Source organism: Bactrocera tryoni, chromosome 3 (genome assembly GCF_016617805.1).
Source record: "Bactrocera tryoni isolate S06 chromosome 3, CSIRO_BtryS06_freeze2, whole genome shotgun sequence".
In the NCBI taxonomy this organism is placed as follows: domain Eukaryota; kingdom Metazoa; phylum Arthropoda; class Insecta; order Diptera; family Tephritidae; genus Bactrocera; species Bactrocera tryoni.
Window position 1 is genome coordinate 35667125 of NC_052501.1, and position 7593 is coordinate 35674717.

The window sequence follows — 7593 nt, forward strand, 5'->3', positions numbered from 1 at the left end:
CAATTCTACGCGACCGCCACATCCGATAGCTTTGAGTGCGTGACTGTCACTCGCTGACTTGTATGTTCGAAACAATATCTTAAATTACATAAAGTTGTTTTTAGTTTTTCAATAAAAGACACACCAAGTTAGAGTAAGGGCTTTTCATAAAGATGTGATATCGTCCACCTTCTAATTTTTATACCCAAGAGAGGGTGTATTAAGTTAGCAGGAAGTCTTTATCACCGGGAGGAAACGTCAGAGACCATATAAAATATGTACATATGTACAGAGCTGAGCCGTGTCTGTAAGAGGTATCTTCACGAAATTTGAGAATATTTTTTTCCATAACAACGCAATATTAACAGAGAAAATTATCAAATCGGACTACTACATAATATAGCTACCATATAAACTGAGCGATCAAAATCCAGTTCTTTTATGGAAATTTCTTTATTTGGCAGAGATATTTTAGCTTCGATGCAGCCGAACTTAATATTATTACGTTTTAGATTACGATTACTCTTCATGTATGGTAAAAAGAAGCTCGGCCAAACATAAACCGTTAAATCAGCATTGTTCGTTAGACACAATGGGAAAATGTTCACGAATTCCAAATGAAATCGAAATGAATACCATAGACATTGTGGAATTGGCTTAGTCGTTAACTTTCCGATGCATAGTCCCAACCAGGTTACCCGGAAGCCTTTTAAATTCAGTCGTCTGAGGCGTTATGAATATTGATATACGCGCACTTCAATCTGATGGGTTATCTATCATCGCAAGATTTTGGAGTAGTAAAATAATAAAGGCACGGCTGTAAGCGTGCTATGCTGAGATTTTTCGGATTTCGTTGAATTAAACTACGACCTCACCATCAATCTCATTACACAGTACCGACTCGATAGACACAGAAATATTTTTGAGGATAGTATGATGATAATAACGGGTGATTCTTTTAAATATTTAGTTTTCAGTCTCTCGCTAACCGCGGCGGTCATTTGCATTTGCCCGAAATCATTTTAAAAAAATAATGGCAAATTGGTTATAAAACTAAATTATAGGAAATTTATTTTATATGGGAAAACAAGTCATAAAAAACTATGATAGTACTATAATTTTATTTTTATGAAATATGTAAAAAATAAAATCTTGTAACTATTAGACTATGTACAACACGTTACGGTCGTGTAAAAGCATAATTCCAGTGTACAATAACCAGGCGTAGCTTATATTGTTCGGTGCGTTGATGTTATCAAGAACATACTGTTGTTTTGTACGCACATGTATGTACATATGTATGAATTTGCTGCTACAGATATGTTCAGCACTTGGCATGTCAATAAATACATATGTATGTACGTGTGTATAGCATGGCCTACCTTTTGGTTTTACCACCCATATTTGGTTAAGGACTCGCGTAATACATCCGTGACGAGACGATTCACATTTGCGAAATGTTTCTTCTTATTTCTTTTTAGAATTCTAAGCTTATCGGCTGTCGTATTGTGCCTAGTAAAGCCACATATTCACTTAGATAAACTTTGTTGCTTGCTGGCATAATGACGCGCATGCTCCCTATGAATAGTAAAATACTTCTGGATCTTCCTCGACAACTTCGACGACTGGTATGAGGATTGGGTATGAATTTTAAGTGAGAATATACATATATATTTACGTACTGATTTATACATATACATATGTATGTAAGAATTTCTATGCGACAACGTCATTCACTATTTATATATGTATGTATATATGTATATATAGAGCTATCTATATATGTTTTTGTGCACGCCAAGAGATCTTGTCATGAATTCCAATTTGGGCATGAATTCTAATTATTCAATAGGGGTTGGAAAAAGTCTTTAAGTTCTATAAAATAATTTAAATCCAATAATGAGATATCCGAATATCAATATATACAATTGACTTTGTAATACAATTCAACTTGTTTGCGGATTGCGCCCCTAGAGAGTTGCCCGGGAGGAGGGTAATCGTTGGGTATTATTATTGTTATTTTTAAATGTACACTAAGAAAAAAAATAAAGAAATAAGTGTTTTGAAAATTCTAACAGTATATAGCTCCTAAAATCTAAAAACCACCTTCAGTTTGTATTGTATGTGAGTCCAAATTGTCCGCGGCACATTCTTTACGTATTCAGCCATTCTAAGTCGATTCTCAATGTTAAGGGGGTATTCTGGTCTAGAGGCATGAATTTCAAGTAATTTTTAAAGTGTCGTAAAAACAAGGAAATTAATATTTTTAGTATCCATTTTTTTATTAGTTATTTGTTAATTTTAGAAGAGTACAAAACAAAATTAAAAACTAAAGAAAGTAAACAATTTCAAAAATTATGAGCTGACAAAGTGGGGGGTCTCTAAAAATTTCCACGTGACCATACCCAAGATTTCAACCCTCCTAGTTATCTGAAACCAAAAAAAAATATTATTAATCTAGAATAATATCGCAATGGCCGGAACTACGGAAAGTGCGAAAAATTTTTTTTCAACAAAATGGCGACTGCCTGAAAAAAAAGTTTTTTTGGATCAATTTTTCTGAATATTTCGAATTTTTTAAAAATAATTAAAATAAAAATGTGGGGATGGGGATAGTTCCAACCATAGACAAGCCCATAAAGGAGACTCTATAAAAATTTCAAGTAAATCGTTCCAGTAGAACCTGAGAAATCGAGGGTATCGTTCCGAAAAAGTCAGTTTTCAGAAAAACGCGTTTAAAGTTTCGCGCAAAGTCTTTTGTTCGATTAGTTCCGGCCGAACCAGTTTGGATGTCGGGTCAGAAAAATGCCTATATCTCCGAAAATAATTTGATTTTGAAAAAATCCTCTTGTACACATATTTTTGAATAGTTAAATTTTGAAAATATAAAAAAAAAATCCGATTTTTTTAAATTTCTAGACCAGAATACGCCCTTAAGAACTCTTCATTGTTGATACAGTTTGTCAATATAAACACAACAGCGTTAAGAACTGGTATACGTTTAAAATCACTGGTTTTGGTTCTAGTGTCTACTCAATAGAAAATTTCTTTATTCTTGTTCCCAAATAATACAATTTGTTTTAAGAGTGAGGATTTGATTATTAGCAATTAACAGAATTAACTGTATACTTTAAGTGGAGGTTTATAACTGGTGTAAAAATGGAAATAGCTTTAGGAACTGACAACAGTTCATCTTTGGAACACTGTGAAGGATGAATTTGGCATTGCCCACCTAAAGGGTTTTCATGCTCTGACAACGTAAAGGATGTGGCCGATGTCACTTAATTTTGGGCATTATGTCCATATTGTCGTATATCTCTTGGAGCTCATCGTTCTATCGACTGCGGTATTCGCCTTTTCCAATGCGCAAATGACCTTTCTATTGAAAACTCATAACGCCGACTCTTCAGATGTTGACATTGCCCATGCCTCTGCACCATATAGCAGGACAGGAATGATGTGTGATTTGTAGAGTTTTATCTTTGTTCATCGAGAGAGGACTTTACTCAATTGCCTACTCAGTCCCAAGTAGCACCTTTTGACAAGAGTTATTCTGCGTTGGAATTAGAGGCTGACGTTGTTGTTGGTGTTAATGCTGATTCCAAGATAGACGAAATTATCTACGACTTCCTTGTCTCCTTGTCTGAAACCTCCCTCGGTACCGAACGGCTCAGAGAGGTCTTTTCCGATCCGGATTAAGCTTTCGGTCAACTTACACAGGCCTATTAGCTTTGCGGGGATGTCAAGTTCCTACCTAGTGGCATGGAGACAGTGCTTTTTTGTGCTGTCGAAGGCTGCTTTAAAATCGACGAGGTGGTGCATATCGATCTTCCTTTCACGGGTAATTTCCAAAATTTGGCGCATGGTGAAAATCTGGTCGATTGAAGATTTTCTTGATCTAAAGCCACACTGATAAGGTACAATCAGTTTGTTGACAATACAACCTTTTACTTGTTTACTTGTTTTAGCGTAGGATACTTTAGGAAAATGCAATGATAGTTTATATAAGAAGGTGTATCGGGTCATAACATTTATAAATTCAAATTTATTGCTAGTTCTTTTAAACCACATACATGAGGTTACTTCAAAAGGAATAAACATGCGTTATGAAGACATTTATACATGAATGATAAAAATAGATATTGCGCTAAATTTTTACCGTTACCTTTTTGGTTTAGGCTATGACACATGCGACCAAAAATGAAATTAATTATAATGAGAAGAGGCAACACTGAAAACAATTGACAATTTACAAATCATTGGACAGTTTTCTCTTGCTGTCTTTTCTCATTCTTAAATTCATTAAGTCAGGCTGGCGCATTCTTATTTGTATCATTCTCGTCTTTGTCTTGATTCTGATCGGTCAGTTTAAATGATTATATCCTACATTGGTCCGATCTGAACAATATGTTTAGATATTTTAAAGTTGACTTGTACAAAACCTCATGAACACTTATTGCAAAATAAAAGGGTTTTACCTACTAGAATGGGTTTTTGATCGATCAGTTAGAATGGAAAATATATGTAATAGTTGTCTGACATCAACATTATCCAATTCAGACATGAAAGAGTCAGTAATTATGACATTCCTCATTGAATGTAACATTATGGCCGATTTAATTTTTGAATAAACAGGGATCAATGATTCCCTCTGCTCATAGAGCACACTAAACCATGACTTTTTGAGTATTTGTCGGCATCTCAGTAAGGGATTGTAGATTATCATCACTCGGAATGCGATAATATGGTTTTTTAACGTACCAAAGTAAGCCTCATCACTAAACAAAATTTTCTTGTGGAAAATCGGCATCGATGACCATTCACCGAAGATGGGACGCTCTTGGAGGTCGTTCGAATTCAATTCTTGCACGAGTAGGATTTTGTTAGCTTGATTTTGTTAGCTTGAAACCAAGAAGTTTTTTATATTTCGACAGTTAATACATTCAAAAATAATTTTCTAAAATTTCAAATCGATATCATAAATAGCAAAAATCAGCTGCAACAACGCGTTTTTCTCGAGACAGCATTTTCAAATTTGCAGCGGATAACCCAAAGACTAATGAACCGATAATGATGACCTATCGATTTTATGGTCTGATCAAAAATCGAATTTTAACAGGCGATAAACTTTGTGTCTGTTATTTTTAGATTTCATCGACAGATAAGACGGGAATCACTGCAGCAGTAGAGAACCTTTTTTTAGCGGCATTGAAGATGTCGTATAACTTAATAATTTAGTATATTGTTTTTCAAAAATTTCACAGTGTGTTCTTAAAAGACATATACATAAATATATATCTGAAATATTCAAAACAAACAAACTTGGTGAACAACTTAATGTGCCATATTCAGAGTATAATTACCGAAACGACAAGAACTGTGAAAATGGTCACATATAAGCAAAATAGAGCTTTTCTTTCATCCGTTAGGTTCTTGGTTTATTCATACTTTTAAAATTTTTAATTTATTATTCAAAATCTTTGCCGGCCCTTTCGAGTAGCGATCCACTTTTAATGTCTTCAATTGACTCAAAACGGTTTCACGGTCATGATATTTGTTGAAAATTTGGCGAAAAGCTCACGAAAAAACAATGCAATACATATGCAACGGTACATTATCGTGGTGTCAAAACCAAAGTTGTCGGCCTATAATTCCGGTCTCTTTTTACGAATGGCTTCTCGCAAACGACGCATAACACTCAAATAGTATTTCTTGTTGAAATTTTGGCCGGGCGGAAAGAATTCGAAGTGAACCACACCTCGATAATGGAAGAAAACTGTCAACATAACCTTGGTTTTCGATCGACTTTGACGTGGTTTTTTCGGCTTCGGCTCACTTTGGCCACGTTGTTCGGCTAATTGATTGTATGTTTCTGGGTCGTAAGCATAGATCCAAGATTCATCGCCAGTATTAATACATTTCAGGACATAATGATAGAAAGCATTGTTTCACAGACCTTAACGCTTAGACGTGTTTTTCGAAAAAAAATAGTGATTTTTCTTTAACTTTTCAAAAGTGATCAAATGATCTTTCAAAATGTTTTTCAGTGAACTTTTCAATATTCTAACGATGCCATTAAGATTTCTGACTGTTAATCGTCCATTCTTAAGCACAAATCACTTTATGTACTTTCGAAAGACAAGCGTATACTAAACAGTAACGGTTATTTTAATGTGATATTTGGCACAGATATTACTGGCAGTCATACCAACCTAGGAAAAAAATTAAGGAAAAATGGATTTTCCTGCGAAATTTATAATAAAAAGTCTTACTAAGGATGTTTTGCCCTCGGTATATGCAAGAATTCCTTATTAAAAGATGATGTTTTTTACGCCTAATGTGACATTTGTACCAAAAATAATGAAATATATTATAATGAAATAAAGATTTCTGATCTTTTGCTTGCCTAAAAATACAAATATTGCACAAAAGACAATCGAATTTACCAACAATTTCATCACTCTTGCGCTCAGCTAATATTTCTTCATAAAAGTCTTCTAAAAAGTTTAGCTAAATAAATCCCTATAAAAATAAGCCTAACTTACCACTCTAAATAAAACAAAAGTTTTCTTTTATAAATAAATTGTTTATTCGTATCAAATATACCGTAAGGGGTGTGGTTTGGAAAGCTCGTCGGATTGTCAAGGTTCATTTATTTTCCATTTCGCTTATACTCTTATGAAGTTCACTGTCTATTACTCCTTTTTCTTCTTTTAGTGCTTCAATATTTTGTTCAGTTTTAATTCACGCATATAAATTCGAACAGATATTGTCAAATTGACAGACACTAATGGATCTACTAGGTGAGCAAATGAAATCTGCATAACTGTATAAAAAATATTATATTTACAATGATATAAAATAATCGAACTTTTTCAAAAAATGTAGAAGAAAAACTTTGATAGGTACTGGACGTTTCATCACTCCTTTTTTACACTGCATATACCATACAAAGAAATTACTCTGTTTTTCTCCATAAGTTGTGAATCGTTTTAACTCTTTGTTCTTATTGGGTAATGTAAATCACATCAACAGATCAAAAATATATAGACAATGTAAAATATAATAAACAAGTACGGAAGGGCTAAGTTCGGGTGAATCCAAACATTTCATACTCTTGCAACATGCAGGAATTAAAGTTGGCGAAACTGTCGAAACTGGCAAAACTTTATGGTAAACAAGGAAGGAAGAGCATAACCGAACATTTCATATTTCTGCAACTTGTAAGGATTAATCCCAGGGAAGTACCTTCAGCATATTAGCCTGTTAGATATATGGGGTCAAGGATAAGTTTTCACCTAATTTAAAGTCACTCGGAATTTCGAAAATCCTTATATTAGGGGGCTAAGGGAAGAATTGACCCTATTCAACCCATTTTTAGCACACAGACAAACTATTATCAGGAAAGGATACTTCCGGTAAAAACTCAACTATAGTACTATTCGCTACTTAGGTGCTTGAATGTTTTCTGATGGATTTTGACAATTTAAGGCCATGTTTGTACACCAAAATGGTTAGAATAAGATGGAATTTGAAATTGAGTTATAAGGGAAGTAGAAGAGTTTTTGCACTGTTACATAGGAATGTAAGAATAATGCCATGTACCTAAATTGA